Source organism: Numida meleagris, chromosome Z, assembly GCF_002078875.1.
Source record: "Numida meleagris isolate 19003 breed g44 Domestic line chromosome Z, NumMel1.0, whole genome shotgun sequence".
Taxonomy (NCBI): Eukaryota; Metazoa; Chordata; class Aves; order Galliformes; family Numididae; genus Numida; species Numida meleagris.
In genome coordinates this window covers 26,289,077-26,312,238 of record NC_034438.1, presented here as the reverse complement: position 1 = coordinate 26,312,238, position 23,162 = coordinate 26,289,077, and the positions used below count along the sequence as shown (strand labels likewise).

The following is a 23,162-nucleotide window of genomic DNA, read 5'->3' as shown; positions in this document are numbered from 1 at the left end:
GTGTTTGCTCTTTGTTGGTCTCTAACCAACAAAACTGGTCCAGACTGAGACTAAGTAGTACAACCCATATGAATAGATGTGCTGAGACTTAATACCTTCAGCTGACAACTCAGATCAAGCTGAGTTGCTGCTCACCATATCCTCAGACCAGATCATGTCCTGCTCCAAGCACCTTCCCCACGTAAAGAGCAGAATTCAGCTTGGACTTTCTGAAGGGTGATCTTCACTTGACAAGAGAAACAGTTCTGAGACACAACTCATGCTCTATGGAAGATTTCCAGCTGGTAGACAGAAATCTAAGTTTTAACCAGAAAAAAGATAACTTCTGGAAAGAACCATCAAAAGTATCCACTCACTAACATACATACACTCATATCTAGCATAGGGAGTAAGAGGGGAAGTCAACATACAGATGTTTTTTCCCCCTTCCTGCAGGCGACTGAATTCTCTGTTCACTGTCCAGATGACTTTACTACCAAAAGTCAGATCGCCCAGATTTAGAAGTGTAACATCTTCTGTGGCTCTACAGCAATATGGATTTTACAAAGCCAGTTTAGTCATTAGGCCAGGAAGAAGGGGTATCACAAATGAAACAAGCTGCCTAGAAGCGGTTCAAGAAATAAGTTAAACTAAGATGACAAGATGATCTTCACTTAATCTGCCTTAAGCATCTATGCACTAGTTACATTCTTTTTTTACATCCTTTATCTAGTTATATCCTTTGCTTTGCCACACAACCATGTCATGAAACTCCTCTGACAAGCAAGGAAGTACCTAATAAATCTGGTTTTCCTTCCTTGAGGAGACAAGAGTAAGAAAGGGTGTGAAGGTCATCCTTTTGTCCTGAAGTGAAAAAGAACTGGGAAGGTGGAGAATGAAGCTAAAAGGGGCCATAAAAGATTATCTTGCTTGGTCAATTACTACATGCAGGTGGGACACAGGTGCAGGGAGGCAGGCTGCTGCTGATGACAAGGGTTATGCAGCCCACCTGCATAACCCCTGGTCCCATCAGAACTGGTCAAACAGGAGGGGAGGGGAAGGACTCTGTCAGCTTTAAGTATAAAGATGCTTCAGTAAGCAATCTTAACAGTCATAATGAAGAGCTGATTGCCATTATCTCCAGAAATAACAGCTCAAGCTCTTGTAAACATGACAGGCCCCAAAACTGTTAATTGCTGGACTTCAAGCAACACAAGTAAGCCTATGTAAAAACTGCCCTTTCTTTGTGCTGTTTCCCCATACCCATGGGAAATGAGAACACTCCCCAGCTGTCAGGTATCACAACATATATTCATGGGTGTAACACAGCTATAGCTAAAAACAAAACATACATAAAGCAGTTAATGTGTGTTAACCATCCCAAGAACCTGCATGGTAGGGAATCCATGTCTCACGCATGTATGCATCTCCACATCCAGCCTCAAGGCTGAAGCTCCCCTTCGCCTCGGGACTGGCAGCATCCTGAGGCTTTAAGCTGGCAGGAAATGACAACAGGACTAATGTCTCCCTCTGGCACCATGGTAAACCTCAGCCAAGTCAAGTTTTGCCCAGGTACTTGTGGGATTTTTCCAACAGATCTTACCACCATCTCCTTAGTGATATGCCAAAGCATACATTCCTAACAGATGGGATTTTTGGAAGGGCTGTTGTAGAATGGTCTCAAATCAAGCATGTTTTGGAAAAAGCCCTCAGCACCCATCACACTGCGCATAACAAGAGTTGTTATATCTCTTAGAAACATCTGATGCCAAACCAAGATGTGAGTATGTCATGCTTTCAGCCTAATTCTTTGCCTTCAAGACAACCCCTTGAGCTGCACAGTACTAATCTGCAGAAATATGAACAATCACACACCACTGAGGGCCCCTGCCATGGCAATGCTGCTTCTCTTGTGCAGAAGGAAAAAAAGAAATAAGACAGCTGTCTCATGAGATGTTCTGAATCAATGGCTTGAGCAAGAAAAGCTAAGACCAAACTCATTCCACATTTATCATTTGTGGAGAAAAGTAATCCAGACTAACAACTGCATGTACCACATTATAGGTAAGCTGAGTTTCCCAGCACAGGGTTGTAGACAAAAAAAAAAAAAAAGGGCATTCTTAGGTACTTGGTGACCTAGCATAGTAAGCAAATGCATGGCCTTCAAAGGAATAGACAGATTATTCTCCAGAGTCTCGCCACTAGCTCTTAAAAAAAAAGTTTTCCCTGATTGCATTTCAAGGGAAATTTGACATTTTGGTGAGACATTTGACTGCGTCCCTCAAATTCAGCATGGGAGTAAGTAGCTAGTCTTAGTCTTTACAGAAGGTATAAAAACAGCAATAGGAAGACATGCAGTGCCAGTCAGGATATTCTTAAGCTGCAGAAATCCCCTCTACACACACAGTCCGTAAAACACAGAGGTGACAGAGAAAGGCAGCCCCAACCCATTCTCCCTGGAAAGGGGTAGACTTCCACTGCAGCCAGCAGAGCTGGAAGAGGGAGAGGGCAGGAGAAGAGATGAGAGGCAGCACAGAGCTTGCAGTGCTGCTTTACTGTGCCAGGGTGCAGCAGATGGAAAGGAACACACCACGATGGCTGTGCACTGGCTCTTGCCCCACAGGCTGCTCTGTGTGGGGCTGTCCAGGTGCAGCAGGTCTGTGCACAGTCTGGCCCCCACAAAGCACTGCTGGGAGCTTCTCACACACATAGACATACACAGTTCGCAATACTGCCATTGACAGCGTACAGCCATTCATACACAAGCCACTCCATGCCACAAGCATGCTCGCATTTAGGTATAAATAAACAGCCTGTTAGATTGCAACACTTAAATCTACTCAGCAACACAAAACGCATCAGTTTTCACTACTTCATGAAAAAGAGAAACGACTGAACTCACAGGGTCATTAGTCCACTGCTTCCCTTGAGCACACAGTGCATAATTGAACTGCAACGCCTGAAAACAGTAACTTGACCTCTCTGGGAAGGTGGGCGGTATTATACAAGCTGAAACATTAGAAACATGCATAATTACGCTGGGTATTTGCCACACATTCTTTCATCCGTGAACAAATATGAATGGAAAAGTCACACTGACACTCCAGGCGTAGATGATGTCCAAACTATCAGTTAGAAGATTTTTCATGAGGCCCTGTGAGAACAGAAGTTTTTAGAGCAGAAGTTTTCCTTGGACTTAGCAGCGTGCCTGCTACAATGCCAGTACCTCCGGCACACAGCAGGGCTCTGCAGCTCCCTGGCCCACTGACAGCTCAGCCTACCGCTTTGTTCCCCAGTGACCACGGGCACGCATTGGTACAGTGCCAGCAGGGATGCCTACCAGGATACCACCCATCCTGTCACCAATCATCCACTCCTTCCTGCACAGTGACACCTCTCCCACACGCCTTTGCCTGTTCCTCAGCGCAGCCATGTGCACGCAGCCTTCCTCTCCCTTCTAGGAAAGCAGCATTTGCTTTTGAATTTGGGGTGGCAGAACCAGAAAACTGAATGCTGCAAACCAGTAGCTGCAGTCAGAGCCTAGGGAAATGCACGCTTTCCCTTTTTTTTTTTTTAATTTTTTTTTGGCAGGTATCTCATAGAACACAACAGATTTTTTTCTGTAACAGGGAGAACACACAGTTCCCAGTGACACACAAAAGCTGTGCATACACGTCTCACCACAGATTCTCCTGGCACGTTAAGTTTTCCTACTCCTCTAACCCAAGGCTTTGCCATGCTCTTGGACAAGGGTAATGCAGCAACACCTACAGTTGCTGTTATCTCAGTTCACCTCTGTATATTTTAGTAACATCCATGTACTGTTGATCTGAGCAGCTCACTTGCCCATCCTCTTCCCACAAGGGAGGCTGTGTTCTTAATTCAGCCTGTTTTGGGGATGAAATACAAGTGCGGGATACACAGTACTTGTTTCAGCTAATTCCCCATGCTCTATGGGCAACACATCCTTCTGGAGCACCAGTTCAGCAGAGAGAGATGAATTATTCTAGAACAATTTGTTTGCAGACTTCCAAAGCTTTTGAAGGTCGCAGCAATGCACATATTGAACTGCCTCTCAAGGTTTGAGAGCCAGCTCTGGATACAACTCACAGTTTCCAAGATATATGTTTCCCTTGTACGTAGGTTAAGCATAGCTGTCAGGGAACATGAGTTGTTACAGTGATCACAGAAAAAGTAAAAACTCTATTTTTAAAAAAGTTTATTTCACATGTACCTCAAAATGCAAGATAAGATTGTCAAGCTGTCTTAAACTGGGGATTTTTTTTTGTTAGTCTTAAAGTAGCTTTTGCAAAGAGTGGTTTGTTCAGAGGTTAAACCACGCACTCTTTCTTACAGACTTCTGAAAACTGCAGGGAGCTTTATTTTATGATTTCTCACCTTCCACCTTATGACTTAATCAGTTAGAAGAGGACCGAGCAGCTTTCCTAAAGCTCACCTAAGTTATTAGCTCAAAATGTCTGAGCCATATGATGGTTTGTGGCCAAAAGAAACTATGAGCACCTACAGCACAGAAACCCCTACAGCTCAGACCTAAGCTTACAAGAAGCCCTAGTTGGAATCATTTAATTGCTACTATGAACAGGAATTTCTACAGCCTTTTTCAATATTTGCTTTTCAACTAAATACTATAGAAGGGAAAGTCAATACTTTAGTTTTAAGATTCCAATTTAGAAGTGGTTTGATAACAACTTCCTTCAAGACATCCTGCCAGGAAGGAGTAGTTGGAACACAGAACTAATTTGGGCCTGTCATTTACACCCCTTCTCCTGCATTGTTCATAAAGCCCAGACAAATAGCTTATCCATGGGCAGACCTGGGGGGCTTACACAAATATTTTGTATTCCACTGCAAGCTTAGGCACATTACATAAACATCTGGAGTACCCACTAAAAATGTGAACACCTCCCCCCAAGCCCTGCAGTATGCATCTTCATGACACTGTTTCATAAGCTGCTCCCTGAGAGAGAGAAAACAATATTATAGAGGGCAACCATCCAACAGCGTTGTAATCTATAGCCTGTCTATACATAGACCAGGGCTTGGGGAGAAAAGGGGGAGGGGGGCTCAGGTGCACAAACTCTTCCAATCCTCCTTATCAGGCTCTTTCTTCCTCTCAGAAGTGAAGCACTGATATCATTAGTTCGACTGTTTCCAGAAGGGCTGCAGATGACTGCTCCGAGGGAAGCAGCAGCAGCAAGAGCCATCTACATACATCTCCCTAGAGGTACAGTCCTGTTTGGAAGTGTGCTGAGCACACCGAACACCTAAGACAGTGTTGAAATCATCCTGGTGTACACCTCCACAGAAGTTTTTAGGAGCTCTGAAAGCCACAGAAACTGCATGCAACAACTGCAGCTCTGAAGGCCTCCACTGTGTTGTCCATGCCAGGGTCCATAATTAATGATCAAGTTGCTTGAAAGGCAGCAGATACTTTGATACCACAGCTCACAGCATATCTGGACTTAATCCAAGAGCTACTAGCTGCATAAGCCAAACTATAAGCAGGGTAAGGCTTATAGCCCTCCATGGAAGAGCATCCCAAAGTCCCAGAACAGCAACATCAGCACCTTCAGCCTCATCAGCAACGGTGCCTGCAGAATCACAGCTACTGCTCAGTGGCTAGGCATGATTCTTCACATTTTCAAACCTGCAGAGAAGCTGTATGTTACTGCATGGTTCAGCAATTGATTACCAGATGTAGTTTGATTACCTCAGAACATACCCTCCACAGAATGGAGGAAATGAGCTTTCTCTGCAGTGCTGCTGAACAGGAGAGCACTGAACCTGCTGGCAACACAAAGCAGTAGCAAACAGCTAGCTGATGACAAGCCATCATTCACATTTTACTGCAGTGAGTAATATGTATGTGGTTTAAAAATACACAAAATCAATGCATAGATTAAAGAAACTGTCCTCAAGAGCTAGATGCTCTGCGATCATGTTTCAAAGCAATGCGGTATCCTTCAGTTAATCTTTTGGGAAAACCCTCCTGGATAGCCCGCTGTGATGTGATTAACGCAGGAATTCAGGCCTCTCCATTGTGACTTTCCACAGAAGCCTCAGAGGTCAAGAGGAGCAGCTTATATCAGCATTGTAGCAAAACACATACATCTGAACTATCAACATAAGCCTTTGGTAACAATAGGACCAACAAGTTTCCAGGGGGACCAAGGCAGGGGATGTTCACGCACACCCTCTAAGAGGGCCGCAAAACATCTACATAGCCATTAATGAAAAGCTGTTCTAAAAGGCAGTTGTAGAAATCCCATTTTTGCTAGGCAGTAAGACTTGACTCTAAACAAGCTAACAGTACACAAGCTAAACTGAAGCCTGGCAGCAGTAATGCTACTTCTTGTCCTTGATACTGAGGTGGCCATGCCATCCCCCAGCAGTGACCCACTGGGACTACACTGGGGAAAGCAAAGAAGTCAGGGAGGGACTGCCACTGCTGTGCTCTGCAAAAGCTCCGGGACCCAGGAGGCCAGCAGGTGAAAATTTAGACTGAATCCCAATCAGCCTGCTTGGTATAAATAGCCTCAGGGTGGCTAATATCAGGCCATGAAAAGAGATTATCAGATGAGGTTTTTTCTCCTCATTCTTACTCTTTGCAACTTGAGAAGCGTGAAAGAGGACACCGCTAGCATGAAGGCTAATTAATTCCTCCTCACCCCTGTGATGCAAAGTGCAAAGCTTCTGGTTGCAGACTCTGTGCCGATCTAGGAACAAGCACTCGATAACACAGCAAATGAAGAGGCTTGACTTATTCTGAAGAACAGCATCAGACACAAACATTTCACAAAATCAGCTTTTCCCACCATCAGCTTCAAAAAAATCTGAGAGAAAAGCAGCATCACTCTTGTCTACGTTAATCCAGAAGCAGGTTAACTTCCAGAGAACTGATCTGTCACAGCCATTCTGATGATGGGGTCGGTCAGCACACCAGAGACACTTAAGATGACGACTATGGTCATGGTTTTATGATTTGATATTATTTGATTATGATATGATGGTTATTGATGGTTATTGATATTCATTTGATTATGATATGATGGTTATTGGTACTCCACATCATAACATCATGTAGTGGATATACCTGGTTCTCAGAAGAGAAGGACTACTACATTCCCCACGGTACTTTGCTCCTCTGTTACCATTTTCCAGCTGGAGGGAAAAGATAAAAGCTTGCAGTATAAAAACTTGCAGATCACGAGACCTCATCCCTTTTTCCGCCATCTCTCGTCTTGGCAGCACCTCGCTCTCCAGCCGTCTTATCGTCGGTAGTAGAGTAAGGCCTACCTTGATTTTGGGACATTCTCTCTCTCTGTATTGGATTTATCAGCTTGAATTGTAATTATATTGTATTATAGTGTGTTGTTTTGCATTCCGATATCTTATTTAGTAAATTAGTTGGTTTCTCCTCAGCTTGTTGCCACTGTTCTTTGCTCTCAGGGCCATCTCCTTACCCTTTTTCCCTTTTCCAGGGGCGTGGGCCCGTGGGTCCCCCATCCCCTTTGTCACGGAACCGGGCCAAACGCCCGTAACCCGTTGACAGTGAGGAAGAGCCCTTACATTATCTCTTAGATAAACATGTTTCCCTGAAATAAGCAGCCTCTAGACATGCTGCAGGAGGGAAAAAGGCCTTGCTGTTAAGGGCAGAACCCACACAATGGTGGCAGGTGCACACCACTGCGAGACACAGGCAGCTAAAGCAGCCAGAAGCAAGGGAGAGACAGCTCTGCAGTCTTAGGTGCTCAGTTAACAAAAGTCTACAAAATCTCTAGAACTAGCAGTAAGACGAGAGATGAGAAGAAATAATGGAAGAACACCAGCAGGCCCCACAAAGCTTTCAGCCCACAGTAGCAAAGAGTAGCAACCAGCGGCAGTCCGCTTGCCCAGCACAGCTGCTCTGTGAGCACACCAACAGGAAAAGCCCCAGGAGCAGGAGCTAATTCCTGGCTGTCACCAGGCAGATATCGCCCTAGGCAGCACCTCAAGCACCTGCAGACCAGCAGCAGCCTTTGGGACTGCCACATGGACATCGCAATCGCTGAAACTTTGAAGAACAAATCCACCTGCAAGAGTACACACTGAAATTCAAACAACATTCACAGTTCTCACCCTATTTGTGACTGCCATCCCTCCTTTTGGCTAGGACACAATGAAGCACACAGTTGTCTGAATTTATACTAGGATTTCAGATGAGACAAGCTATAAACTCAGAGCAGCTCTAGTCCATTCATCCTTTCTCTGTCATTCGAGCACAATTTCCCTTTCACTACCTGTTCAGCCCAAGGCAAGGGGGGGAGAACAGAGACCCCTCTTTTCACACTGCTTGGGTCAAAGCAGTCAGCAGGACAGCTGGACAAACAATCGCAATGTAAAGGGCTTTACTACATGGTATCACACTGGGCACACAGCAGATGTGCAGCCTGGCCAGCTGTGTTTTCTTGCATCAGCTTTCTATCCTTTTGTCCCCCTCCTCAAACGGCTTTTCTTCCCTCCCACCCAAGCAGTCTCAGATGCATTCTTCCCCTGAGAAGAGGACGGGGGTTTCTGGCCTTACCAAACACAAGTTTCAATGAAATCAGAGAAGCAAGAATGTTTTACTCTGTTCGAATCTGAAGACACTTGCAGTTCAACCTCAGGTGTGCTATTCAGAGCTCACAGAAGAAGAATGGAAGTGTCAGGAACAGATGTTTTCTTAATCACACCAGATTTCGCTCCGGGCAAATGAAAGGATTATATATTAGTGTAAATATGCACTTCTTTTTTTGAGATGAGACCATCCACTGAGGATGCTCTGCTGTAGTTTAATCAGTTCCCATGGACAAGCTCCTCCTGACAGGCCAGCTGGTCACAAGCCCCTCTCTGTGCAGGTAATCTGGAAGAGGATGGCCAGAACAGCCAGAGGAATACGAAGACAGGCTGGACGAGTGCTGGTGGCTGGGAGCCAGTCTGGGTGAGCAAGAATTATGCAGCTACCCTCATGATGATTACTGAGCATTTCACAGCAGTGCGAGCAGATCTGAAGCAGGGGACAGAACAGAAGGTGTAAAGGTGAAGTCCTCTCTTCCTTGATAAACCTTGTTCCTTCTCAAGAGCAACAGACACCATAAATCATCTTTTATTTTTTGAGGGTAAAATCAAAGGCGAGTCCTTATCCACTTAACAATAAACACATTCTTTCCTTTTGTACAGCGTACCTCACTATTTGGCATCACAACCTGTTGCAGGATGACTTGCCCTGTTACTGATTAACAGCTTACTACCAGCTGGCTGCTCATATCTCAGGGCATCCTGACACCACCCCTTTCTTATAGCTTTACCCTCAGGCACAGACAAAAGCCACTTCAGAGCTCAGCACTCACCAGGTAACAGCAATCTTACTGCCCCTGCTCTGCAGAGCGCAGACCCACAGCACCAGCCTTCCATATCCCAGAAGCTCTCCAGGTGAGACCAGCCATGCCAATGTCACTGCAACTTGTGGGGAAGTCAGAAATCACTCACTGTCAGCAGCACTGGCAGCCCCTGTAAGTACCAGACCGCATCAGCGTCAAGCCTGTGATTTGGCAAAAAAAGTTAATTCAGGCCACCAGTGCTTTGATCCTCTGACAAATCATTTCCTGACACGAGCTGAAACAGCACAAAGGACCTTGGACATCAAACAGCTGTCACGGCTGGGAGGGGAGCTGGCACTAAAGCTGTACTGCTAGAAGGGGAAGACCGAGGTGGTGGGAGGGGAGCAAATGGCCATTTGCATTCACAGTGTGTTCCTTCTTCAGATGAAGCGTCTTGCTAAAAGCTGACAGAAGGGGAGCCCACCAGAACTCACCAACAGCTGCTGCAGGACACGCTGACACCACCAAAGTGCAGCACACACTGCTGGATGTTACAAGCAGGGGGTGAAGGGGAGATGGTTTGTCATTGTTTTTGCTCTCCAGAGGATGCTTACGCACCAGCAGAGCTCCCAGCTTAGTGACCCTTCCAGGACCTTTGGGCCTGAGCTGAGAGAAACAAGTAGTAAGCTGAACAAAGATCTGAGACGCCAGATGGGAAAAGCAAAGGCAGAATCAGGATTTAATAGCCCTCTCCTTTTATCCTACCTAAAAGGGAGCATTCATAGCTACCCACAACTAACCTAAAAAATGAAAGAAACCTGACACTGCTTTCAACATCCTCCCTCAGAAATTCTCCCGGTACAGATATATTCATATTTTCCTCTGTTTCTAATAGTACATATGAAACTTGGCAGTTACAAAGAAATGCAGCTCGAGGGGAAGCAGATTAGAGGTATAACTTCTTACATAGTTCTGGTATGATGAACTCTTAATTAAAAACACTATTAATTGATGGTGTTGAAAGAAACAGTCCACAAAACTAGGTAGTTTCTCCCAGCTTTCATCCTCATTTAACTGAGGTATTTTATCACCAGGCTTTGAGAAACTGATTCTACAACCTTGGACAGAATTAAACACAGCACACAATACGAAGGGTAACAAAAAGAACCCTTGAGACGCCCTTGATGTTTATTAGCTTTCTTTTTTCCTGAAACTCCTGGTGACAGGTCTGTTGCTCTCCTAATTTCTCTTCAGGACAAGCTCTGGTGGCTGAACAGCTCCTCCCAGACGTGCAGCATGGCCTGCCACCTGCCTAGGTCCAACTGCATGGTATCTTGTAGCCCCAGGCACAAAGGAATAAGCTTAATAAACCGCCGCCTGCAGCTCTAAACTGACTACAACTAGAATCAGGACTGACACTCCTCCACAGGTCTCTGGGGGCTCTGTTGTGGGGCAAGTAAGATACAAACCCCACACACAGAAGGGTCACCAAGCCAGCACGAGGAGACAGAAGCACACAGGAGACTGGGAGAAGGCAGGTCTAGAAGGATCTCAGAGGAAAGGCACACAGAGGAGGTGGCTGGAAATGGCTGCTCACAGCCACACTTCAAGTGGCACATGAAGCACAGGTACACACACGGGCAGCACACATGGTGCAGCCTGCTCCCCTTTTCCCCCATGCAGAGCATGCACTCATGGCACTCTCCAGCTTCGTAGCCTTCCCCTCCTCAGCTCAACACTCGGTCGCAAGGCAAACAGCAGCAACATGCCAGCACTGTGTGCAGCCCACAGCCAGTGTCAGCCCAGCTCCTCAGCTGCTGGCCAGACCAGCAGCAAGCCCAGCAGGAGCAGGGGGACTGCTCATGGGTGCTGACTGGGAGTTAAAGTACTGCAGCAACCGACCTGTGACTGCCATCACCAACAGGATGATGAATGCCAGAGTCAAGCAAAAAATCCCATCCCCACATAAGGCATCCCGCTCATGGTGCAACTCCTGCCACTGCAGATTGCCAGCAAGGCAGCAGCAAGAAGGGCCATCCCCCATAAGGGCAGAAATTAGCTTTTAAGAGTCATGGGCTAGGACTTTAAAATGAAGTTTTGAAGATGCAGACAAGGAAACGGAGGTAATAAGGACTTCCTACATCAGAGAGAAGTCAGCATCCCAGCTTCACAAGATGACTATTATCTCTTTCTCATGATAACTAGGAGCCTTCTTTTCCTATAGCATCAGCTTCAACATCAGTGCTGACAGTACCATTACCACCACTCACCTCATCTGACTTCAGTCCCAACTGGCCATCCAAGGTGAATCATGAGGCAGCCATGGAGCACAACAGCTTTTCTTTCCCACAATAAAAAAACCCACAATTCCTACAGGAATATAAAGCAAACTGTGTCTACACTTCTGGAATGTTAGCAGCCCAGTAGCAATCAGCTCTCAATTAACATGTTAATGAAAGGAACTCAAAAGGTCAGCTCAAAAAAAAACCATAAATCAGTACGTACAGCTAAGAAAACACCAGAGTGCTGCATACTCAGGTGGTCACAGCCTTGCACAGACAGGACAGACCACACTACCCAGCTGCGAACAGCTGAGATAGAACTGATGGAAGCACCTGTGACATGTAAAGCACTGACAGGTTGTGATTCCTGGCAGCTACATGATTTTTCTTCCCCATTCCCACCCCACTGCCCCTATTAGTCTGAGTTTGCACTGTTTCCAAAAAGACAACAAATGCAAGTTCTTAGGCACACAGACAAGGCAAAATTCAGGTCAACAGTCCTTTCTAGGATAAGTTTCCTCTCTGCAAGCTGCCATGCAGTAGCACGTGTCTCTTTTATTAGATACACATAATTATTTTCCTTCAATGCTGAGAGCTAAACTCAGTACCAAGAATAGCCCAGTACATCTTTTTTCCATAACCAAACCAGAACATCTTGTAGCATTGCACAAACCTGAGAAGCTGCAGCAGTTGCCCGCTGCTGCTGTGACAATGAAGCAGCAGTGTCTGCACTGTCCCCACATCCCCCACCTTGCAATGAAGAGAAAAGCACAGCCCAATCATCACTTCTGCAATATCCCCTTGAGACAAAGTTCAAGACTAACAGAAATCTGATGACAGACTGAAAATGCAAAGAAGAGTTTCTCAAGACAAAGACTTACTTTACTTTCACCTGACAGGAACCAGAGTTCCGTCAGGGCCAGCTCTTTCAATTCTCTTACTTTTCCTCCCTGCATCCCTTCCCCCCCCCCCCCCACCAACAACAAACTCCTGCCTCTCCTTGTTGCCCCCTTTCTCCTGCACTCTCTCCCAGCCTCTGAACAAACAGAGAGAGCATTCAGGGTCAGACAGAGAGAAGCAGCACAACTTGACGGGAAGTGAACAAAACATGTGCTAGATAAAGAAGTTACAGGAAACAGAAGGGATCAGGAGTGCTGAGAGAGGAATAGCAAAGGCATGAGGACAGCATAGCTGCCAGATGTTTCACAGACACTTCTGGGCAAACATTCAAGGCCACGCAATACAGCTATCAAGAGCTGCACTGTGCTTCTTCATTCTGCAAGGAAACTGCCCTGGGCAGCTCTCAGCCAGCCCCTACTTCCACATCAGCTGCTTGATCAGAGCTGGGGAACCAGATGTGTGGGCATCCTGCCTCTCCTAATCCCTCTCAGCCAATAGCTGCTGATCAGTATGGCTTAACTGGTCACCATGAGGCAATGGCACAGATGGACCAAGAACTCCAGCTTAATCAGGAGGGTGGCCGGCTGGCAAGGGCCCTGTGCTTAACCCCAGGGATGGATCCCATGCTTCCAGCTGCCCCAGTATCTGCATGGTGCAGGCAGAGGCATCCTGTTGGTGCTCCAAGATTACCCATGTAATTCTCCAGAATTAGTAGGAAATTGATTTATCTTTTTTTTAGAACACAGAGCTGAAAAATAGCACCTCTACAGGCTGCTCAGTCACCCTGCTGCAGGCAGATGCCTCTCGCTGTGTGGCAGGTGGGGGAAGCACTTTTTCATCTATCTGCCTGTAATTTACCTCTGCATGCAAGTCCAAACCCATCCCAGATAAGGCCAGTCTCCTTGCAGCAGGAGCTAGGATGATGTACTGCAGTTAATTCCTCACCTGCAAGCCACTACTGCTTTAATTAAATTCAGTCAAATCCACAACTCTGCAGTCTAGACATGGTTTAGCGATTGCTTTTATGAGTAACTCATTGTGAGGGAACAATTCTTAAAGGAATTAGATAACTCATCACATGTTAAGTTTTATTTGGGTCTTACCTCAGTTTTTGGCAACGGAAGCCTCTCTGGCTTTTGAGAGAATGCAGTCAGCCTTGCTTAGGTATTTAAGCACAAGTCCAAATGAAGATCTTACATAGGAAAGAAACTGTTCCCCCAGTGACCCTAACACTTTCCACATGTTTAGGAGGAGTTTAACAATACAATTTTGCGATGCAGTGTAGGAACGTGACTCCCATGGCACTACAGATCTCCATTACTGCCCTGGCCCTTTCTGCCCACCTCAGTGCTGCCCTGGGTCTTATTCAGATTTACACAGGGGACAGAGAAAAACCAATACCAAGTACCTGCTGCTTCTGACCTGCAGCACAGATACACTGCTTGCATTACTCTCAAGGACATCCCATGCTCTTCCATCTGTTCACAGAAACCTAAGGCAGAAACATCAAAGCAAATTGGTGGGTCAACTACTTCTGGGTTGCAGTCAGGTAGCGAGATACTCCAGCCCTCCAGCTCAAAGTCAGTTTGATTTATATATATAATAAAATAATTTATGTATATACATATATATATAAAGGGCTGTTGGATGACAGAAAACAGCAGAAGCCAGCACTGTTTTTCTGCTAGTGATACATATGTAAATTGCTATTCTTGTTTCACTCAGCACCTCCAGCGGTTTGAGCAGGGCACGGGGAACATCAGCCGGTGTTTCCGAGAGGGGACACGCAGGGCAGCACACCCTCCATCCCCGCCCCACTCCACCGCAGATGCGGGTCCAACAGGCGCGGTACCACAATGGCCCTAACTCGATGTTGCACTAATACAGCACTGACCGGCTCAATTAACGGCTGCTCCCAAATGCACCAGCAGGCATAAAGAAACCCCTAAGTCACCCGGTAGCTACTCTAGCAGTCAAAGAGAGATCTTGTTTTCCTCAGCTCACTAAGGAGACAACCCCGGCCCACTTTGTGATGCGAATCAACAAGTTGCTTGGAGCAAAAAGGGGAGGAAAAAAGGCCTTTAGTGAAATTGCAGTGCAACTTCCTCCCTGCACAACAGTCACCAAGACGCCAGCATCCAGCTCGGGCGGCACTGTGCTCCCAAACCCACCGCCCTCCTCCAGACCCCGCGCAACCCTGGCCTGCCCTCCGCTCACCCCCACGTGCCCCTGCCGCACTGCTGACCGGCACTCACCAAGGAGACCTGCAACCACACTGGAACCTGTGCCAAAACGCCAAGCTGCTCCTGAATCCCGGGGGGGAGGGTGGCAACGGGCTGTAAATCACCGCCCCTCCACGAAGACGCATCCAGAAGCGCGCTGCTACCGCTCCTCCACGCAGCCCTGTCAGCCTCCAGAGCACAAGAAGCCAGGAATGTGAGCAATGCGGGCGGGGGGCTCCGACGGGCATGGGGAGGACAGACACCTCCCACGGCTCCCCCGCACGGCAGCACAGCCCCCGCCGCCCTGAGCCCGCACACAGGAATGCGAGCAATGCGGGGCAGCGCGGGCCGGGGGCTTGGGGCCTGCCGAGGGCAGGTACCGGGGAACGACGGCACCAGGAGCAGCTGTGGCTGCTACGGGGCTCGCCGGGTCCCGGGGGATGGAGGAGTACCACCTCGTGTGGGTTTCAGCATGCAAAGCCTGCACACAGCTCTGTAGTAGGACACTGCATCCCTGCTATCTACCGGGGCTGCAGGTCCCCTGGTATCTGGCTGGTTGCAGACATCAAAGGTATACCAGCACCAGGAGTAATCACTGCACACACACACACAACACTTCTAAGCCAGCAACCCTATGTTCAGCTCTGCAAGCATCCCTTCTCTCCCAGGCTGACAGGAGGAACTGCCGCACCGGACAGACCTGACACTCTCCCAAGCTTACTCCAGCAAAAACCAACAACCCCTCACGGCACTGAGAGTGGCACTCAGACACCTGCTGTTTCATGAAAGAACTCTGCGTCATTCCCACCATACCCCCTGGCCTGGCCCAATGCTGAAGCGAGCACCAAGAGCATCTTCTCTGCACACCCACCCAGCAGCTCGTGACAGCTGTGGTGTGTGCCGGCACAAAGACAGGCTTGTGTGCCTTGTTTGCCTTGACTTTCCCCAGCTGAGAAGGCTCCTGGCAGCCACGAGCATTTCTGTGGATGTGACTGATCTCACACATCACTTAAAAACATGACATGTTCACAAGCGGCAGCGGTGATGGGTGAGAAACTGGAATAGCAAACACAGAGATAAAGACTGAATAATAAATCAGAGGGGATCAGGACAGAGGCTGGGAAAGCTCATACTCCACATAGCTGAGCCCTTGTCTAGCTGGAGAAAAAAAAGCCACCACAAGAACAACCCACAACACTAAAACAGAGTAAGAAATGTGCACAAGCTTTGTCAGCCCAGCTACACCATGCTAACAGGACAAACTGAACCGCAGCTAATTTCACCTATACTGCTTCAGCAACACCTCCTTCCAGAGATTCACGCCCAGGGTACCCCTGCCAGTGACTTCACCTGACCTGGCAAGGTCACCAACTGACCATGCATGGAAGAGAATCCCAACAGACTGCCACCACAATGCACCTGTGGAGAAAGCCAGTCCCAGCTTCCAAGAGCAAGACTTGCATTTATCTGAAGAAAGGAAACTTGTCAAGAGCTTGCCATTAAAAGAAAAAACAGGTCGAAAGTTTAGGAATTAGCCCAATACCACCTGTCAGGAGAAGAAACAGAACTGAGAAATTTCTTCCTGAGTCGCTTTCTGTTAATCTCAGAAAGATTTCAATTTCTCCTTTCCAACCTGTCTGTAAATCTCTCTCTGAGACTGGGAGAAAGACTGTTGTTCTAAAAGCAAATAGTGTAATGAAAACGTGTGAAGTGTGGTTTAAAAAAAAAAATACCACGAAGCGGCTTAATTCTAATCAGACTCACGGAAATCCACACTGAAAAACTGAGAAGACAGCTTTTGATGCCACTGAGAAAAACCAAGACACTGACTATCCTACCCAAAGTTAATATTTTTAGAAATATTTTTTAGAAAACAAGAACTTGTTCTATGACAGAACTATGGCTAAAACTACAAGACATGACTGACAACTTGGAAACTTTCTGCTTCTTGGTTTGTGGAAAACTGAAGACAATGTGCAGAATTTTATCCAGCTTAAAATGCACACTTCTGTTAGCATCTTTATCGTGAAGCGTCTTCAGAGCTGAGCAACAGCTGCTCTTCACTTAACAGGCTAACTTTTGGTTGCCAAGCTCTACCAGAAAGGGTGACAGTGACAGAAAACTGGTCAGACAGATGCCAAGGGGTATATGGAAAGTAGGAGAAGGGACCTAGAAAGCATAGGAGCTATAGGAATCCTTCAACACAGCTGTTAAATCCCACCTTGGAATACCTGCTTGTTTTTCTGTAACATCCATATGCGGTTTTGAGAGCTGTCCTCCACTTGTTTAGGATTTCTCCTGCTATTCTGAGCCTGTCTTTTACTTCTGCTCTCTTGCACTGGACAGAACGAAAAACCTAAGCCTAGCCTGCTAAGTGATCTCTGCCTCCTGTCCCTGCTCGCCCAGTGACACAGTGAATGCACACCGATGGAGCCCGAAGGGATACGCACATACTCGGCTACATGACAAGTCGCAGTGAACCAACAGCCCAGTTTTCACGCTGGACTGGTAACTGCAACAACAACAAGGCATGCTGAAGCTGTCTACCACAGAATACCAGATACAGCTCGTTTTTCTTTCTGTGGGTAACTGGAGTTGGAAGTCAGATTCCGATGGATGAATCATTATCCACCACAGCACTCTGTTCAGAAAACACAGCAGAGCCAACTCCAGCATCGGCTCCCAGCCCCAAAAAAGATTCAGCTGAGCATCTCTGAGCCTATTAAGCCGCATCTCTTCAGGCACCACCACCTGGAAGAAAGCAAGGCTCTGCTCCGGTGTGGCCCTCCCACAGCCAGGACCACCGTGGGAAGCAGGCTGAGCCTCACTGTAATGCATTCAGCTACTAACAACGAGACCGGGAAAAGGAGCTGAAAGAGTAGAACCTCACATTATAGCAAAGAAAGGCTGAGACAAGGGAAAAAGGGAAAAAAAAAAGCCCCACGGGCTTAAATTGACTTTGCCAAACTGTAAAACAGAAGGGACCTATCAACTCTCATTGTTCCAGGTTTTCTGTCGGAAGTCTGGAAAACCAGAGGCAAAATTCACAATGTTGTTCTGTCAGTAATCGTGTGCGGGCTACCTCCCCTTACACTTTTGTCCAACATCAACATCTTGGGATATAAAAAGTAACAAAGGACAGCCAACATAAAAAGCCAGAAAGAGACTACAGTCTGAATGCAGACTTGTTTTTTTCCCTTCTCCTCCAGTCAAGAGCACCTCTTGGCAAGTCCTCAGCCGAGCACTGATGAGCTGCGAAAAGCCTCGATGCATCGCTCTTTCTGTCCAAACCGGCTTAGCCGGGAGTAACCCTCAGAGGTCCTCTGCATTACCATATGCTGAAACAGGGATGAAAAGAGAAACATTTGCAGAAAGTTTACTCTTGTCTGCAGTCTGCAGGGGATATTTGACACAGCTGTTCCAAAAACGCTCTGGAAGGAGACCCCTCCTTCCCTCATTTAACAGCGCTCGAAGTGAATGAAATCACTGACAGAAGTCCCAGCACACAGAGCCACGCTGATGCACCTAAACAAAAGCAGTCATCCTCTGACACTGCTTCACTCCAGGGGCAGCTCCCAGCCATTACTCTGCAAAATGCAGTTTCGTGGGTTCTCTTTTTTTTTTTTTAAAAGGCAGAATAATTTGAGAAATCACTATTTCAAACTTTGCTCTTCCACCTCTGCTTAGCTGCATGATGAAGATGGAACGCAAGGGGAGGGCAAGGCTTTCCGAATCCCATGTGCAGGGCAGGATGCTCTCACCTGTCACATAAGAGGACGTTCATTTATGGGCTGAACCTTGGAACAAGTCACGCTGGCTTCCAGCAGCCCACTCCAGGGTAACCCTGGCACTACCACCCCACGCCTGTTAATTCCAGCGCAGCTCCATGCAGGCATTGGGAGATCGATGGTGCCAAACCCTCTCAGCCAACCTGAGCAATGCTTCCCCTTAACTGAAGCAGAGAATTAGAAAGGGATTGGCAACATGCAGAAGTAATGAAAAAGGCTTAAAAAAACCTTCCGCTTTCAATAGACTGAGAAAGCAGTATTTGGAAGAAGCTGGCAAATTGTTTAAGATAGGAAAGGGCATGAAATATAAAACACAGCTTTGTCCTTATCGTAAGGACAAGGTATGATCAAGCTACACAATTAGTAGGTGAAAACAACAGGATAAGATAACTGCTGGACTGGTCCCACTCTAGGTCTCCTGTGTATGTGTGCACACAGATGCATGCTACAAAGTCATTATCACTGCAAAGCATCCATGAAGGCTACCAGCTCAGTGAGGCTGAAAAGGACTGGACATGTACAGGTAACAGCATCATCCAGAGCTATGCATAGAAATACTAATTGGAGTCTTCAAAGAAAAAAAAATAAGTCCAGGGAATTAATGCTAAATAAGTCCATGTCTGCTAATTACAGACCCATAGAAGACATAAGGCAGGAGACAGATTAGCCTTCATCAGCCATCATCAGGGTGTTTAAATGCTGCATATTTCTCAAAGCCTCTTTAAAAAACCTCTCTGCACTGAGTACCTTACTGGGGCTGGAGCCTCGCTGGACAACCAGCATTTTGGTTGCCATCTTCCCACTGCCACCTTCCTCCTCCTCCCCTGGCGTTCCTCAGCTGCTTCCTCAGCTGTAAGGAGCCAGGTTCAGGGGAGAAGCCACCAAAGCCATGAGAAGCTACCAGAACAAGCCATGCTTGTGGCATGTTGGCTACAGACTGATAACAGGACACCAGAAAGCACAGCAGCAGCATCACTGCTGCTTCACATGGCTGCATGGGTCTCTGGACACAGATCAATGCAGCTCAGAAAGAAAATGAGAGGTACCCGGCACCCCCTAGCAGAGCTCAGGTACTTACAGCCAGGAAGGGTGATCCACTACAGCCAACCACAACCCCACCTGCACCAGAACATTTCCTCAAGAAGCCTTGTTTGGGAAGTGGTACAACCTCTCAAGTGAGATATCAGGATCCAGCGTTGGCTCCTGTGTGCCACAGGAAACACGCACATCAAACAGCTACAGGAAGACTCATTCAGGTTGCAGATGGACCTGACTCGTGCCAGAAGATCTGCTTACCACAAGGAAGTTTCAGCTGCCCGTGCCTGATGTCTCTGTCCTCGATCTGCTTACACACCTGAAGAATGAAAGGGGCATCTGAAACACAAACTTATGACTCATGTTTAATTGTCAGGTGTCCTTTTCCAGTACAACTCTAATTAAGAACCAGAAACATCTCTTAGCGCAGAAACTGTCAAGGGAAGCCTGCAGGAGCATTTTACGTCTAAAAGGTTGCTTTCTTCTAACTTATGCTTTAGCTTGACTATGTACTGGGTTTTATACACAGCTAAGAGCCTCGGGCTGCAGCAGCCTGCTGGTGGGGATGGACTGCAAGAGTGTCTAATCTGGAAGCCTTTACGCTACCAGTCAAGCTCAGAAAGCATTTCCAGTATCCACCAGAGTACCCGAGAAGTCATTTCCTGTTTTCCTAAGCATGGAAAAGCGCAGTTTTAATGGTGAAGAAATGACTATCACCATATTCATCTTTCTGCTATTTTGCAGAGGTTGCCAGGGATACGTAAGAATATGAATAGGCTCTAAACTAGTCCTTAGGTTTCTCTTCCAGCCTCAATACTGCTGTTACAAGCACAGTTTCCCAGAACAAAATACATGGACAGCATTCAAAGGTAGCAAATGAGATAGGAATGACGAGTATAACTCACAACACAACACTGCAAGGAACAAACTGCACAAAACCTAAACTGCTAATATCAATTATTACTAATTGATTACTAATAATCAATTATTCTATTCCTGACTTGTACTACTACTTCCCTTCAGACCACAGTCTTCTGCCAGCTGGGACAAGACTTATGTACATGTACATACATACACGCATGCTACTGCATCTCAATATGTAGCATCTGTAATGACAGCACGAGATAATGGTGGAGTATCAAAGCAGACAAGCCTAAGTGGCTTCCATAGTGCTTAAATGAGATGCTTCCATGAGATGCTTCACTGCCTTTTTTAGAGCACTGCCACTTATTCAACCACAAAACCAGAAACTTTTACGGTGCTTAAGACAAATCATTTCTCAAACACATTTTAAGTTTGTCTTGACTAGAATTATGATCAAACTGATCCCGTTACTTGCAAAAGATATGTAAGATTTTAAGTCAGAACACAGTGCAAAAAAAGCTTCGAGTAAATCCTGTAAAAAATATCATTTCAAATTATTCATAAGCTACACACACTGCATCTCCAGAAAGTTAGGGTAGCCAGAGCTTTCCGCAAGTTATCCACTTCGCATTCCAGTTCTAACTGAACTCCTCATTATTACGAGGCAAGTTATTAGCTCAACCCTTTTAGCTCAACTCTTGCCATCCTGCTACAATGCACAAAAACCTGAACAAGATTCATACCTGCACATGTATATTCGCACAAGCCTCCAAGCCACCTTGGAGGTTCTGCACTTCTTTCTTCCTGAAGGTGCACAGGCAAGTTTAGATGGACCAGACAGCCCAAGCAGTGACGCCTGGAACTCCCACCATGCTCCATCACCCAATTCCATTAGCTAAATGAGTAGGAAAAAAGCCTCCTTCTCCGTGACCTACCACTACAATAGGTGCTGACACCACAAGAAAATCTGCAACTGTCCTCAATTAACTAACGCTTTGGTAACTAAAAGCATGGCCTGCTGCCCATTTCTGACAGCTTTGCGTCATTTACAAGAGAGACTTCATTTAGAAGTTTTTATTTCACTGTCAGCGTCCATTATTTAGACACAGAGGGCACCGCAGAAACTGAGCCTGCAAGCAGTACCAGGAGCTCACAAGGCCAAGAAAACTGCTTAAAATGCAAGCATCTGAGTGACGTGGAAGGCTCACCCCACAGAGAAACCACTTATAGTAGGAGAAATACATCCATTGCTAGTTCTGCCCATGGAAGCATCACATAGAAAACTGCTGAAGTGCCACCCACAAGACCCACACTCCTAAGAACCAAGCTTTGCCCTTATCTCCTCAGTGCAATTCTAAAGAAAGACCTAACATCAAAGGAAAGCTGGTGCATGCAACTTTGAAAACTAGTAAGTGGGAACTCCCATCTAGGCTGGAGTTCTACAGAAGCCATCAACAAATCAGCCACAGCAATTTAAAAGCAGTATTGGGTTTACCACTGTACAGCCACTTGCCTTAACGGTGGTTGGAGCTCTGGCAATAAGGGAGAAGCCTCCCTGGTAGGGCAGGGGCCAGCCTTGCTGACCTGCATGCCCCTGGCAACCCAGCTCCAGTTTAAAGACACACCTGAACCGACATGCCAGGGCTTCCTTCTGCAGCTCTGGTTCCTGTTCCAGGATTCAGCCCTTCTGAAATTCATGTGACACTGATCAGCCTCCTCTCACCTGTCATGCTCTTCTTTCCTCAAAACACGCACACAGCCCTGGATCGGGTCCAGCCCATCCAACAGAAGGCTGGAAATCAATGAGTACGACATCTCATGTTTGCAACTAGCACGTTGTCATGGTCCCCTTTCTTGGACAGACAATATTCAAGTTCGTCAACCATGCCACGGAACTACCAGAAGGGCCACAGCGTTAATTAAATATTTGAGAGTTCCCTTCACCAAAAAGCACACTGCCGCTGACCTTAACAAGAAAACTGGAGCCGGGTTGCCAGGCGCATGCAGGTCAGCAAGGCTGGCCCCTGCCCTACCAGGGAGACTTCTCCCTTATTGCCAGAGCTCCAACCACCGTTAAGGCAAGTGGCTTTACAGTGGTTATGCAAAGCCCAGGGCTGGAGAAGTCACAAGACAGTCACTGTACACACGGAGGTTTGCAGTTATGCCCGAAAAAGTTTTTAAGCGTATTGCCTACAGAGCTCTAGGGATATGTGGTATTCGTTCCAGAAAGAATAAGACACTTTCCAAACACACCACGATGACTTTAAGCGCTTTTTGAGATCCATGAAAAGCTGTTAAAGTTGAGGCACGTCCGTAAGCCCCCAAACCTCCCCCTTCCACTGCAAGGAAAGGGAAATCACCGCTTTACTTTCAAAGCGCTCACGGACCGGACCCGCACCGGAGCGGCCACCACAACCCATTCCATCCCACCTCACGCCGCGCCGACACGCGGCCCCCTCCGCTCCGCCGCTTCCCGAGCCGCGCAGAAGCGATGCACCCTTTGCCCGGGGCACGCTGCGAAACCCCGCATGAGCGCGCTCCGCGGAGAGCTCCGAGTTAGAGCACGCACCGTGCAGAGAGGTGGGGAGGCAGCGCGCGCGATGCCTCGATGTAGCAGCAAGGTGCAGCAAGGCGCAGCTCCGTGCACCACTCGGGCGACAGCAGCGCACAGCGAAACCCCACAGCGCAGCGCACCACGTACCGCCGCCCGCGGACCCGCGCGGAGCGGCCCGC

The 23,162-nt window shown here is 47.1% G+C and overlaps 1 protein-coding gene across 7 annotated transcripts in view; it reads right to left on the bottom strand.

The window, feature by feature from the left end:
- KANK1 (KN motif and ankyrin repeat domains 1) overlaps nt 1-23,162 on the bottom strand; it is a 122,221-nt gene that overhangs the window by 97,250 nt on the left and 1,809 nt on the right. For 3 of the 7 annotated variants that reach the window (XM_021379652.1, XM_021379647.1, XM_021379655.1), the window contains exon 1: nt 22,999-23,131. The exons of 1 other annotated variant lie outside the window; for it this stretch is intronic. The gene's annotated coding sequence lies outside the window, so the exon portion shown is untranslated. Of the gene's footprint in view, nt 1-2,881; nt 2,949-13,928; nt 13,952-19,826; nt 19,885-22,998; nt 23,132-23,162 lie in introns of those variants that run through there. 3 more of the 7 variants (XM_021379648.1, XM_021379651.1, XM_021379649.1) reach the window with 3 other exon arrangements.